Source organism: Phoenix dactylifera, unplaced genomic scaffold (genome assembly GCF_009389715.1).
Source record: "Phoenix dactylifera cultivar Barhee BC4 unplaced genomic scaffold, palm_55x_up_171113_PBpolish2nd_filt_p 000666F, whole genome shotgun sequence".
NCBI classification, from domain to species: domain Eukaryota; kingdom Viridiplantae; phylum Streptophyta; class Magnoliopsida; order Arecales; family Arecaceae; genus Phoenix; species Phoenix dactylifera.
In genome coordinates, this window is record NW_024068053.1 from 13,319 (window position 1) to 29,175 (window position 15,857).

General features: G+C 43.0%; 1 non-coding gene across 1 annotated transcript; it reads left to right on the forward strand.

Moving 5' to 3' along the window:
- Positions 1-11,742: 11,742 nt before the first annotated feature.
- Positions 11,743-11,848, forward strand: LOC113461575. The gene has a single exon (XR_003383853.2). It is a non-coding gene; the product is annotated as a small nucleolar RNA R71 (small nucleolar RNA).
- Positions 11,849-15,857: the final 4,009 nt, after the last annotated feature.

Below are 15,857 nucleotides of genomic sequence, written 5' to 3' on the forward strand. Positions count from 1 at the left end.
CCGAGACGCCCTCGGCGGATGAGAGCCTCGATCTCGTCCCGAAGCTGGAAGCAGTCTTCGGTGTCGTGGCCGTGGTCCCGGTGGTACTCACAGTACGCCCGAGAGGGCCTCCTCCCAGGAATTTTCTTCATCTGTCTCGGGACCGGGAGGTCCTCCCGCCCCTTGATTTCCATGAGGATCTGGGCCCGGGGAGTCAGGAGAGGAGTGTACCGGTTGAAACGTCGGGGCGGAGAACGAGGGCGTAGGGCGCCGTGGTTCCTCGCCGGCGACAGGCTTCTGCGCCGACGTTGAGGCGTCGGGCTCCTCCTCTGGCGTGCCTCTTTTCGCCTTTTCTTCCCGAGCTTTGGAGGGATCTCGGCGGCCTCCTTGCTCCGGTGGGCGGCCGCCTCCTCGGCGTCCGCATACTGGTTCGCCCGGGACAACAGCTCCGGGAAGCTCCGCGGCAGGCGTTTGTCCAGGGAGAAGGTGAGTCTGCCCTTTCGGAAGCCACGCTTCAGGGCTGAAAGAGCCACCTCCTGGCTCAGGTTCCGGACTTCCAGCGTAGCCTTGTTGAAGCGGGTAAGATAATCCCGCAAGCTTTCTCCCTCGTTTTGCCGGACATCAAAGAGGGAGTCGGAGACCAGTCGCCGCCAGCTACTGACGGCGAAATGGGTGATGAAGAGGCGAGTAAACTGGTCGAAGGACTGGATTGAGTTAGCCTCCAAGCCGGCGAACCACGCCCTTGCCGGGCCACGGAGGGTCGCCGGGAAGGCCTTGCAGAGGAGAGGATCTGATGCTCCGTGGAGGAGCATAAGGGTCCTGAAACTCTCGACGTGATCCCGCGGGTCCGCCGCCCCGTCATAGGGCTCGATCGCCGGCATTTTAAACCCCGGCGGATTCGAGGTCCGCAGGATCCTCGAGGCAAGCGCCGGCTGGGAGGAGATCTCCAAGTCGGCGAAGGGATCTTTGGAGTGGCCCTTCAGGACCTGGAGTTGTCGGTGGAGATCGTCCACCCGCCGGTCCAGGGAGCGCGACCGATGGGTGGGAGACAAGGAGCACCGAGAGGGGGACCGACTGGAGCGCGGGTTCCTTGAGGACTGGGGGGTCTGGGAACGCGCCCGGGCCCGCCTCTCGTACCCCGCGCAGCTCCGATGGGAAGGTCCCGGCAGAATGGACCGTGCTCGAGAATCTTCCTCGCGCCGGCGCTCCTCCCCATGGGAAAGGAAGGAGTGCGGGTTGAGGAGGACAGGTGAGCGCTCAGGGAGCAGCGGCTCCTGGGCCCGCTGCGGCGCCCGAGACATCACACCCTGCAGGTTCTGCACTGCCTCCGCGAGGGTGCGAACCTGCTGGGCTAACTGGTCGAACTGAGCGGCTTCGACCATCTGAATGGGGGGTGGAACGGTGGAGTGTTGCTGAGAATGTGTTGGAGACGCAGCGGCCTCCCGGCCGGAGGCGCGAGAGGCCCCGCGACCGGAGGCATTGGAAGCTCCACGACCACCTCACCGTGCCATTACGATCGCTCTGAGATTCGGTCCCTTCCTCTAGCGAGCCATAAGGTCGGAGGTTCGAGCCCTCCTTCTAGCGCCAACTGTTGCTGGTGGTCCAAACCGAGAACGATTGGCACAGCGGTGTGAACGGGGTTCCGTTTGGGTTGCCTTGGTTGGTGTTGATTGCACTCCACTTTCCACCGGGAAACCTGCAAGCAAGCCTCGCACCACCACTGGGGTAGTGGGGGCCCTCCGACGGTCAAGTCAGAGGAGATTGGAGGAGAAGGAGAGATAATAGTAGCAAGTAGGAGAATGCTCTGGAAGTTCTTGCTTACCTCCCCCCTTCTCCCCCCAGCCGCATATATACCAGGCTGGGGGGTCCTTCTGGGGGGTTGGTCATCGTGTGGCACGATGGAGTTGCCACTGACATGGCCATTACAGGGCGTCGTGGGGCAGCGCTGGGTACGGCCATGACAGGGCGTAGTGGAGCTCCGCTTTGTACGGCTGTTACAGGAGATCGTGGAGCAGCGCCGGATACGACCGTTGCAGGGAGTAGTGGAGCAGAGGGTCGCGGCGTGCTTCAGGGGAACAGCCCGTCGTTGTCGAGAGATTGCCGACTCGGGGTCGGATTGCTGGATCAAGGGGCAGCCGACTCGGGGTCGGGCTGCGAAGCCGAAGATATCCGACTCGGGGTCGGACTGCTGGATCAAGGGGCAGCCGACTCGGGGTCGGGCTGCGAAGCCGAAGATATCCGACTCGGGGTCGGACTGCTGGATCAAGGGGCAGCCGACTCGGGGTCGGGCTGCGAAGCCGAAGATATCCGACTCGGGGTCGGGTTACTGGATCAAGGGGCAGCTGTAGTCTTCTTGGGCGCGCGTGCCGGTCACGTGCGGCATGGTGGCTGAGTTCCCCCGTAACAGATACAATGATTATGCTCAAGGAAATATTTTAGTGATCAGATTTATTGATTTTGAATTTTAGAATAGTCTTGAGCATTACTTGTAAGAAGGAAGACAATTTGTTATTATAAAAACTTTTAAGTAAGTTTCTTATTAGGATCATAACACATTAATCATTTATGATTGAACCAATTTGAGATGATTATGGTTTAACCTATGATGCATATAAGAGACTTATAAAGCAAATCATAATACATTTCAGATAATCATATAAGGAATGAATGGTATAATAATAACATGATGAATTACATTCATACCTTCACAAAGGATAACATAAGATTTCATAAGTATTCTGCTTAATAAAGTTTTAGCATGAAATCAACATCAAACATTTATACTAGAGAAGAAATTTAGATTTTGAAAAACTTAAAAGGAAAGGTTATACATATTCATTCATTGTTTTCTTATTATCATGCAAGCACTAGAAAAATTTTATGCTAAGATTGTTGAGATAAAAATTTAACATACAAATAAGGCATTTAAAGCTTTGATGCACAGAGTATCGTAATTTTAATATATGATGTAGAATGTTAAACTTGATACTAGATTTAATGAATAAGTTGAAACTTATTTTAAATTATGTGTCAACGCACCCATTTGTATGGGAGTTCCATTTATTCCATGGGTAACTTGGCACACCTATATCTACACCCTCATATTTTCATTTTAGGTATCCAAACTTGCTTGGGTCCTTGATGATTAGTGCATATGGTTTCTTTTGGAACCCAAATTTGTTTAATAGTAACAACTTTACCATTTGTTTTAATAGTATTGGACCTATAGGTAAAGTTGTTATACCCAATCTTTTCATGTTTGAAATAAGTTATCTTATTTGATGGTTTGCTTGGTGAATTGATAACCCTTTTATTTAGGAATTTAAGTAAAGAAGTCCAGCCAAGTCTTGATTTATCAAAAATAGCATGTTGGCTTTCAAACATCGTTTTTAATCTTTCTGAACTTACAGTGAATTTGTTAATAAAAGATTTTAGTTGGTTAACTTTTTCATTTAAGTTTTGATTTTCTTCAATTAAATTTTGATTTTTTTGAATCAATTCTTCTGAATTTAATCTTAAGTGTTCATTCTCAGAATTTAATTTGTCTTTCATTTCAGCAGTAGAATTTCTTTCTTCTAACATTTTTAGATGTAGCTTTTTATTCTTTAAACTAAGCTTCTTATTCTTTAAATTAAGCTTCTTGTATTCTAAGTATAAATCAGAAAATACATCATGAAGTTCATCAAATGTAAAATCAGATTGAGCTTCAGTATGTACTTAATTTTTGAATGAGAAATCACTTTGTATTCGAGTACATACCTCATCTTCATGTGCCACAAAGCATAGATTTTCAATTTCAGTTTGCTGCTCTTCTTCTTCGGAGCTAGTTTCAAATTCACTAGAAATATTAGTGCATTCATATTTAACTTCAAGCATACTCCATATTTCCTCAGCAGTTATGCAAAAAGATATGTTATTAAGTTCATTATCATCTAATGCACAATATAGAATATTCATGGCTTTTGCATTTTGCTGAGCCATTTTTCTTATCATAATTAGCATTTGTATGTAGCCCATTCACTATGATACTCCATAAATCGTAGTCATGTGCTTGAATGAAAATGCGCATGCGTGCTTTCCAATGTGTGTAGTTTATACCATTAAATAGTGGAGGTCTATCAATTAATTGTCCCTCTCCTAGAAAACTATCTATTTGAGTTGTCATGATCTTTGGCTCTTTGACGGTTAGGTCAAAGTCACAAGGCAAGAAATTATAGAGCACCTGCTCTGATACCACTTGTTGCCCAAGGTGACAACCCAAGAGGAGGGGTGAATTGGGTTATTCTAAATTTTTGATGTTTTAAAAAGTTTTCTTAGTTAAGTGCGGTGGATGCTTTCTTAAATTATTTGAATGAATTAAACTAGAGCAAAGATGAAAGATAATGCAAGAATAAGCATAAGAACGAGCACAACACAAACACAACGATATATAGTGGTTCGGTGCACCCCAAGGCACCTACGTCCACTTCCCAAGCATTCTCTTGGGAATTTTACTATAACCCCTCGGATTACAGTAGGATTGTTTTCCGGGCTCACAATCCAAAACCTTTACAATTTGGTTTTCTGGGATCACCAATAACCTACGTTGGTTTTGCGGGCTCACCAACAACCTAACGTTGGTTTTACGGGGTTACCAACAACCTACGTTGGTTTTACGGGCTTACCAACAACCTACGTTGGTTTTACGGGTTGACCAACAACCTACGTTGGTTTTACGGGCTTACCAACAACCTACATTGGTTTTACGGACTTACCAACAACCTACAATGTTGGTTTTACGGGCTTACCAACAAACCTTACAACAAGAATAAATAACAAGGAACTAAAGCTCCTAAATGAGCAAATAAAATAATTATGAGCTACAAAGAAGAGTTTAGAATATAGTTATCCCTTTAATAAGGCTCTTCTCTTCTTTGTCAAGATTGCTTCACTCTTCAAGGATTGGTGGAGCTCTTAATGTCTCTTGGAATCTGCTCAACCACTTTCTTTTGGCTCTTTGAATGAAGCAATTGAATGAAGCTTGCCTTGCTAGGGTTTTCTCTTGAATGCACTTGATGTATTTTCCAAAGCTTACTTCCTCTGATGAATACTCCCTCTTAAATACTTCTCCAACCTCCAAATAGTCCTTCCTGACCGTTGGATTGAAGAAACTAGCCGTTTATAGCCGTTGGGAGTCCAAAAAGCACTTCTGCACAACTAGCCGTTATGCTTCTGCCCGTGCTTGGGTCGACCCAAACTTTTCTGAGGTCGACCCAAACCACTGTTCATCAGACTTGGGTCAGCTCAAGCTTTTCTTGGGTCGGCCCTCTCAGAAAATACAGAACCTTGTATTTCAGCCTTCCTTCACTTGGGTCGAGTCAACTCTTTTTGGGTCGACTCAAGGTTGGGTCGACTCAAGGTGGGGTCGACTCAAGTTTCATTGGGGTCGATCCTCTCAGAGATTTCAGAGACTTGTTTTCTTGAGGCTTGAAGATGGGGTCGACTCAACTTTCACTTGGGTCGACCCAAGTACTGTTCATCCATGCCATAAGTACTAGAATGTGCCAGAATATTTCTAAAACGTGCCAGGGTCGACTCCATCTCTTCTAGGGTCGACTCCTACTCTGTGCCAAGTGTTCCAAAGGCGTGCCACTTCGTTCCAAGGCGTGCCAAATGTATCGGGATCGACTCCAAACTAATTGGGGTCGACTCTAACCATGTTTTTCTGCACTTTGAAGGTTAGTTATGCACATTGAAACAACAATATGATATTTCAAGCAAATTACGATGCAAGGCACAATAGAGTTTCATACCCTTAATAGTTGAAATTACCGAATTATCCTTTTAGGTATTTTTAACGTGAAACTTTGCCAAAATGGATTCTTAAGCTTTCTACCATTCTCTATTACAAATTTTATCTCGTTTATCAATTCTTGAGAGTGGTTTTGACCATATAGTCCTAATGTATCATGAGTGTATCAAGGGTGTGCCATTTATCAATGATGTATCGAGTTAATTTGCATTTCTAATTTGATATGGCCTCAATGGTTGTGTTAATCATCAAAATAACATTATCATCCTCAGTACGTACAGATGTATGTGGCCCATTCGATGTGCGAGCCAGGAGACGTTATTCGTACTTCATTACCTTTACCGATGATTATTCACGATATGGGTACGTGTATCTTATGAGACACAAATCTGAATCTTTTGAAAAGTTTAAAGAGTTCAGAAATGAAGTAGAAAAACAAACTGAAAAAACCTCTTAAGGCTCTTCGATCAGATCGAGGAGGAGAATACCTTAGTGGAAAATTCCGAAACTATCTCAAGGAAAACGACATAGTCTCACAGTGGACACCTCCGGGTACACCACAACTCAACGGGGTGTCAGAGAGGAGAAAATCATACTCTATTGGATATGATCCGGTCCATGATGAGCTTCACTGATCTACCAATATTTCTTTGGAGAGATGCCTTACTTACCGCAGTATATCTACTGAATAGAGTTCCCTCTAAATCCGTTCCTACCACACCGTATGAAATATAGCATGGTAAGAAACCAAGTCTTGGTCATCTCAAGATTTGGGGATGTCCGGCCCACGTCAAAAGACTATAGGCGGACAAACTAGAGGCTAGGACCATAAGTGCTCGTTTTATAGGATATCCTAAAGAGTCATTAGGATACAATTTTTACGTCTCAGAGGATCACAAGGTGTTTGTGAGACGTCACGCCATCTTCTTGGAAAAACAGTTTATCCTTGATAAAGGCAGTGGGAGGAAAACTGAGCTTGAAGAGAAAGTCTCTGAAAAGCAACGAGTCATGGATCCTATCGAACCCATTCATACAGGGCCAGTACACGAGGTCCCTCAACCACCTCGCAAATCTAGTAGGGTCTCCCATCCTTCCGATAGATACTTAGGTATACTAGAAGAGGATACCGAGGAAATGTTCCTAGTGGGAGATAGGGATCACATACAGGATCCCAAAACCTACAACGAGGTGATATCTGATATCGATTCCGAGAAATGGCTGGAAGCTATGAAGTCAGAGTTAGACTCCATGCATTCCAACCAAGTCTGGACCCTAGTAGATCCACCAGAAGGTATTGTACCTATTGGATGTAAATGGATCTACAAAAGAAAGATAGATTTGGATGGAAAGGTAGAGACCTATAAAGCAAGGCTAGTGGCGAAAGGGTATAGTCAACGCGAAGGCATTGACTATCAGGAGACATTTTCACTTGTAGCCATGCTAAAATCCATCCGAACATTGCTTGCCATTGCAGCATTTCATGATTATGAAATCTGGCAGATGGATGTGAAAACTGTTTTCCTGAATGGATATCTTGATGAAGATATCTATATGGAACAACCTTTGGGTTTCACTTCCAGTGATGGAGATCACAAGGTCTGCAAGCTGCAAAGGTCCATCTATGGACTAAAGCAAGCATCTCGAAGTTGGAACACTCGTTTCGATGACGCAATCAAAACGTTTGATTTCATCAAAAATGAAGAGGAACCATGTGTTTACAAAAAGGTTAGTGGGAGTGCTGTCGTGTTTCTCGTACTGTACGTGGACGACATCCTCCTGATAGGGAATGATATTCCCATGCTAACCTCGGTCAAGGTCTGGTTGTCAAAAGAATTCTCCATGAAAGACCTTGGGAAAGCATCCTATATTTTGGGAATAAAAGTCTATAGAGATAGATCTAAAAGGATGCTTGGCCTATCACAGAAGATGTACATAGAGAAAGTGTTGAAAAGGTTCAGCATGGAAAACTCTAAAAGGGGTCTCTTACCCCTAAGGCATGGAATTCATCTCTCCAAGAAGATGTGCCCCAACACATCTAAAGAGATTCAACGCATGAGCAAGATCCCCTATGCATCAGCAATAGGGAGCCTCATGTATGCCATGCTATGTACACGACCTGATATAGCCCTTGCTGTGAGTGTCACAAGCAGATATCAGTCGAATCCAGGTGAAGAACACTGGACAGCTGTGAAGAATATTCTTAAGTACTTGAGAAGAACTAAAGATTTATTCTTGGTTTTTTGAGGATCATCAGAGCGGCGCTTCCACCTCATACGCGACTATGTGGAGAAGAAGTATGTCGAGATGCAGAGAGTAGGCTCCGCGGACAATGTAGCAGACCCATTCACTAAGCAGCTGAGTCAGCAAAAGACTGAAGCCCACCTTGAGAAGATGGGCCTAAGATATATGACCAATTGGCTTTAGTGCAAGTGGGAGATTGTTAGATGTATGCCCTAGAAGCCAATCTGGCTGACACATTGTTAATTCTAGGAACATAATTTTGTACTTGACTATTTATTATTGAATAAATAAAAGACATCTTTTTATTCATATTGTTTATGTGTCTATGAATCGTCCAAGAATTAATAAGATGATGATGCGTATTCTTAAGAGTTAAGAATTTGAGCCATGCATCATTGGTGATTAATTTCTGAATGCTCCTGATCAATGGATCATCACAAGGACGGTGATCGATCCGATCAGTGCACACATTGTTTTCCTTATGGATGGACGAGACTCGAGTCCACAGTGTGGCGACACTGAAGTAATAGTGCAGGTGCTTGTTAAGAACAAGGGTACTGAGCGTGACCAAGACAAGAAGTCACTTGGATGTCTATCCACTCGTCAGTGACTTGCTTGATGTTGCAGTAGTATGACTGGTCATTTGACCTGCGATGCTTCGGCTACTCACAGTAAGGTTATTGTAGTTTGACTGCACAAATACATGGTCTCTAGCCATATGGGTCCATGCAGTGTAGATTGGCTGCAGTAGGTTCACTGTAGGAGTAGGGTATGCATCTACAAGGAATCTATCGACCTTGATAGATAAGGAGAGATCCTATGTAATTTATAAGATTGAGTTCGTAAGACCTCGGCCGGGGCAGATTGCACAGTGGAGAAAGAGTTCTCCGCTCTCGAACTTAAGTCGAATAAATCTTGACATATGACAGACGAAGGGGTTTGACGAGTTATCCATGACCTCCGTCTTGTAGGGATCCATGATAGAAGGACTGTATCACATGATAACTGCACCTAGAGGTTCATCATTCTATTCTACTGGGCAGCCACTACATGCTGCTAGGTGTCACTGGTGGATGGTGGGACTCACAGGGATTATCTCGATGATTGATAAACCCTAATGAGTAGAGTTGGAATCGTTCCAATCCATTGAAAGGAGTTTTCAATGATATTGTGATAGAGATCATTATATATCTCACTACCAGTCAGAATAGAACCTATGGGGTCACACACATTAGAAGTATTGACCGATCCGATGGTTGAATCGTGATTAGAAATCACAAGTAATCAATTCGATTGATAATCAGTTGAAGAAGGAACAATGGAATTAATTAATTGGACTTAAACACAAAACCTACTTCGAGTAAGATTTCTAGAGTCCTAATTGGATTAGGACTGAGAATCCTAGTTGGAGTAGGACTGGAATTTCTACTTGGAGTAGGATTTCTACAATCCTAATGAGATTAGGAATTTTGAATTAAAATTGGATTCCTACTTGGAATAGGATTCCTAGAGTCCTAATCGGATTAGGACTTCGGATTCAAATTAGAGTCCTAATTGGATTAGGACCAAAATTAAATAAGTTCTAATTGGATTAGGATTTCTTAAGTCCTAATTAATTATTAATCTAATGAATCAACAAGACTCCTAATTTTGGATTAGGATTGAAGGGGTCAATTGAGTCATGGTTCATTAAGTTCTAATTGGATTAGGACTTAACTAGATTAAACCCAAATTGGTTCACCCTTGGTCCAAGCCTAATTAGATTAGGACCTAACCATGAGTGACCTTTCTAATCCTCCTTAAAGGAGGATTAGGTTAACCATGAAGGAGGGGCACACGCCCCTCCTCCTTTTCCTTGCTTGGTGCGGCAAAGAAGAGGGGGCCGGCGCCCCTCTTAGAAGTTTATCAAGGAGCTCCTACAAAGTAGGAGCTCCACATGCTATTTAAGAGGAGGCGTGGGGGCTGACCTAGGGATCATTGAAGCCCTCTCCCTCTCCAATTCGTGGACCCCTCTCCTCCCCTTTCCTTGGTTCAGCCGCAAGCAAAGGAAAGCAAGGGAAGATTATTTGGTGGCCTCTTCCTCCTCCCTTCTTCCTTCCAATGCAAGGAAAAGAAAGAAGGCTGCAGGGGCTTTGATCTTCTTCCTCTCTTCATCCTTCTTCCTCCTCCTCCCAAGCACAATCAAGGGTTGATTAAGAGGGAGAACATCAGCCATCAAAGTTATCTCTGAAAGGGTGCTAGCATCCCGGGGAGATAGAAAGCTTGGATCGGTTCCTGCTTCGTGTGGATGCCCGTAGAGGCCGGACACTTGAACGGCTTCAAGCGAACCTTCATCCAAAACCACGATCATCAGTTTGCGGTGATCATCTACCCGCACAAGGTGAAGATCTGATCTTCTAATATTTTTAGAAAGTTTTTAATCCTTATCTATCTACGAACGGTTTTAAACAACGTTCATACGATGAACGGTTGATCCCGCGCATGCCTCTTCCGCTGCATCTGAAATTTTTGAAATTTTCTGCGGCATGGGCGGGTTTCTAACATTGTGTACAAAGGTCTTTGAGAAATTTGGCATAGGAGGGAACTTGTCTAATAGCATCAAGAAGCGGAAGGTTGATTTTCACTTGTTTGAAAACCTCTATCATTTCCTCTAGTGAAGTTCCTTTTTTTCCAAAGGGAGAGGGTGGATTAAGAGCTTCAGAAAATGGGGCCTTTGGGATATGAGTTTTGGCAGAAGGTGGACTAGCTGAAGAAGAAGAAGGTTTTAGATTTTTATTTGACACATTTCTATCCTCTTCTTCATCTTTCTTATTGTTGTCCTCCCCAATCTTATTGTCTACTACACGTCCACTCTTTAGGGTAGTCAAAGATTGGCTTGTTCATGATGAATTGCATTTAATTGATTTTTTTGAGCCATGTATTGTCGCCTAGGATTACTTAGTGGTTAGCTTGGAAGCTTTCCTTCCTCTCGCTTGTTCAGTGCATTAGCTAGTTGCCCCATTTGGGATTCTAGCTTGACGATGGATTGCGTGTGAAAGTGCACCAATTGTGTAATGGTTTCCAAACCTTGAAGGGCGTTCGACACTTTCTCCTCAAAGGCTGTGTTTCTTTGGGGTGGAGGAGAAGTATGTTGAAATTGAGTCGAGGGACGGTAGGGATGAATATTTTGTTGGGTTTGAAAATTCTGAGGATTTTGAAAATTTTGGGAATAGGGTTGGGCTGTGTTCGAAGCTTACTGCTTCCAAGAAAAGTTTGGATGATTTCGCCATCCCGGGTTATATGTATTGGAAAATGGGTCATTACCCGGTCTAGGCAGTGTTTGAGCAGCATTGATGTGTTCTTGCACGAGTTCGGAAAATTGGGGCGCTGAAGGGTACTCATGAATAGGGTGGGATGGGCTAGAACAGATAGTACACACTTGTGCTTGAGAAGAGTTTATGTAATGCCCACCTATCATTAGTTGGTCAATCTTATGGAACAATGCATCTACCTTGCTAGACAGGTCCATAGAATGACTTATTTCACAAATGGTCCCTTTTCTTTGAGAACTCAGGGGTACTTGACGAGAACAGGAAGCATGGTGGAGGGAGTTTTCATTTAGATTTTCAAATAATTGCCATGCTTCATGCTCATTTTGAAGCATGAATGTCCCCCCGCATGCGGCATCAATCATCTGACGATTTCGTTCAGTCAATCCGTCATAGAAATATTGCACTAGCTGCCATTTAGGTATTTGATGATGTGGGCATTTACGGATTAGGTCCCGAAATCTCTCCCAAGTTTCATGAAATTCTTCTCCCTCAGTTTGGGAGAAGTTTGTGATGGCACGTCTAAACTGGTTCGTTCTTCCAATGGAAAAGTATTTTTTTAAGAATTCTTGTTGCATTTGATCCCAAGAACGAATCGAGTTGGCTTCTAAAGAATTCAGCCATTGTTTGGCTCTATCTTTAAGGGAGAAGGGAAATAATCTAAGTTTCAAAGCATCATCAGTGAAGTTCTGAATCTTGAAAGTGGTGCAAATCTCAAGAACTTCATCTAGGTGTTTATATGGTTCTTCGTTGGTGAGCCCATAAAAAGATGGAAGCATTTGGATCACACTAGACTTTATTTCATATTGCACAGCTGCTACCTCAGGTAATCGAGTGCAAGATGGGGAAGTATAAATGGTGGGAGTAAAGTACTTCCTCAGGAGTTTGGGTTGTTCTTCAGCCATCTCAGGAGGTGGGGATGATTCTAATGTTCTGATCTCAGCTCGAATATTCCTAAGGGTCCGTTCTATTTCAGGGTCATTAGGTAATAGGTCACGTACTCTAGAACGACTCCCTTGCATACACTAGTACTTGATCAGTCAAGCATGCAATAAAAGATAAACACATCAATCCTTGTATTTGTCCTAAAATCACTAGACAGCTCCTAACTGGTTTGAAAAGGGCACCTAAGCCTCCAATCCGGTCTAATGAACCGAGATTGACCAGGTAAGCTCGCAGGTAAGTGGAGGGGTCACGATGCGTTTGCAAAGGTCCCACTTAAAACCCACTTGCCTCGAACAGATGAACTGTCTTCCTTATAGGGACAAAGCTTGCCTAGACATCAACTAAGCCACAGAGCGAAATTGGTGCAACTTTCGGTGATCTTCGTCCTATTGAGCTCGAATGTCCCTAGGAGCCAATGTCTAATTGATTTTAATTAAAGTGACACTATGTGAGATTGAGTTCACCGAAGTTGGGCAAAAATCCGGTGATGAAATCCGGCTCTTATCTTGTTGGGGTGATTGCCCTTACTATGTGCGGATTAATTTGTGTATGTGTATCAAGCATGCATTCACACTTTTGCTGAAATTAAAATCAAACAATCATCACAAAATTTTAAGCTAATTATTAATTTAAATAAGAAAGGTTTTGAGGTTACCAAAGGAAATTTTCCCAATAATTTAAATTTTTTTTAGCAAACCTCTACAGCATTCCTTTTTGATAGCCTAGATCTCCTCTTCGATTCCTCTATAGCATTCCTTTTTGATAGCCCAGATCTCCTCTTCGATTCCTGATCAAATAAGACCAAAAGAAAAATTAAAAAAAAAATAGTAGAAGAGAAAAAGGAGATTAAAAAAAGTAACAATAATAGAAAATAATTTTTTTATTTTATTTTAGATATATATATATTTTTTGAAAGTTTTTTTAATTAATTAAATTTTTTTTAATGATAGGAAAATAAATATGCTAGCAATCCCCGGCAACGGCGCCAAAAATTGATCGGTTCTTTCAATTTTGAAAAGTAAACCACGCAATAGCACATATCATGTAGGATAGTGATTACGGGTGTCGGTCCACAATGATTGGAGACTAGTTATTTTTCTTTAATAATAAATCAAAAAGAAGAATTTGCTAACTTGATTTAACTAAATTAATCTATGAGTACGAATTGAAATTTATCAAAGTAGATGGATCTAGGATTTGGAATCCACCGTGTAGCATTGCACTAGGGACTGTATTCTTAATTTTTCTTATCTTTTGGAGAGGCATGCAAATTGGCTACAAGCCTTTTAAAATAAAAACATAAAGAGGTTTAGGAAGATCCATCTTAGGTATAGCATGAAGTGTCTAACCTAGGGTGCAGCACACCTCATCTTCCTAGGCATGGATCATCTTAGAACTTTAGCAAATATGAATAGTAAATGGCATGCTCAAGATTTAAATATCATAAAAAAAATATTTCATTGAAGACAAGAATTTAAACAAGCTCCAAAATAATAAAGAAAATAAGAACTACAATGCCCTGATATATTGCTAGGGCTTCATCCAGCCCTAGACTAGACGTTTAGCCGAGCATGGCTTCCGGACGACCTCCCATCTTCAAATGAAATTGATCACTTCCCATTATTCCCAAAATATCCAAAACTATTCTCTTCCCCCCCCCTTTCTCTTTTTTTTTTATTTCTTTTTCTCTCCGTCTCGGCTTTCTTCTTCTTTTCACCGAAACAGGGGATCTCCCCTGTTTTCTCCCCGAGCTCCCCCCAAGCCGATGGCCACCCTCCTCCTTTTATAGAGGATGAAGGGCGTTAATCCATGGAATGGCTGGATCTTGGGAGTGATTCGTGGTGCGCCGGATTGATTGTAGATGGCCGGAAATGGAGCTGGCCACTGGATCGATGGGAGGTGGACGGAAGAAGATGAGATGGCCGCGGGATCGATGGGAGGCTGATGCGGAATGTCTGGATCTCGGAGAAGACGGGGACAGAGCTGGAGATGGATGCCGAGCTGGGTTACCAGCTGTTGGGAGCCGATCACGGCTTGGTGCTAGGAATGAATCCAAAAGGGAAGACGTCGTAGATGCTCGGGTGCTGGGCGATTGCTGGGTCGGAGGCGTCACGGGCGGAAGAAGAGGCGGGAGATCCGGTCGCTGGCTGCACCGCGTGGGACTCGTGGCTGAAACGAGAGAGTCGTCGGGTGGCAACTCGATTCTCGGCCGTGATCCACCGCGGGAGGAAGAAGATGAACAGTGGAGATTTTTTCCTACTGTGAACGTGCTAGGACAAAAGGCCGGTCTGGGATGCTGCGGCTGTAAACGGAAGGGAGTGATCTGGGAGGATTAGGAGAAGCCGATGATGCTGGGAGGAATTCCTTTGATCGCGCGGGGAAGGATGCGGAGGGGATCACTGGGTACGTTCCAAAACAAGGAGGGGAAGAAAGTAAATATGATGTGGGAGATGAATGCGTGAGAGTTATTATATATATTTATATATTTTATATATATATATTTTTTATTTTTATTATTATTATTTGTTTTGAAAGGTGGTTGGGGTCCACTTGGGTAGGTTGGAAGGGCTTGGTCCTGAATCTGAAATAGAGGAAGTTTGGACACGTGGAGAAAATGGGAGAGGCCTCTGTTTTGCTAGGTTGGGAAGCTTGGTGCACACGGGGAAATATGACGTGGACAAAGGAATGGATAGCTTCATGCACATGTAGAAGAAAGCAATCCACACATGGAACTGATTGGGACTAATTCGTGAATGGGGTGACTCGACCTGCACACATTAGACTATAAAAAAAATCAATCAAGCTTGAATAATTTGTCTAATGATAAATGAAACACATTTTCCTATGTTTAAATCCAACGTTTCTGCATAAAAATAATAATAAGTGCTAGGTAAAGTAGGTTAATTTATACATTATTTAGTACTTATCATAATGTTTATGTAGTAGATCTTGATGATCTTGCTAAAAACAGCCATTGCTTAGTAGCTAACGATATTAAGCCAAGTGAGGCAAGTTAGTTATGGCATCGTAAATTAGGTCATGCAAGTATGGACACGTTATCCAAATTAATTAAAAGAGATTGCGTGATTGGTTTGCCTAAGCTGAAATTTGAGAAAAACAAGATTTGTAAAGCATGTCAATTTGGCAAACAATCTAGAAGCTCTTTTAAATCTATAAATTATGTTTCTACTTCTAGACCCCTTGAATTACTTCATATGGATCTTTTTGGACCTACTAGGACTACCAGCCTTGGTGGAAACAAATATGGACTTATCATAGTAGATGATTTCTCTAGATACACTTGGGTCATGTTTTTAGCTCATAAGGATGAAGCATTTTCAGTTTTTAAGAAATTTCATAAGAAAGTAACAAATACAAAAAATAGTTCAGTTATAGCAATTAGGAGTGATCATGGAACGGAATTCGAAAATCATCTATTTGATGAATTCTGTAGTAAAAAGAAAATAACTCATAACTTTTCTGCACCTAGGATACCACAGCAAAATGGAGTTGTGGAAAAAAAGAATAGAACTCTAGAGGAAATGGCTAGGACCATGTTGTGTGAAAGTGATCTTCCAAAGTATTTTTGGGAA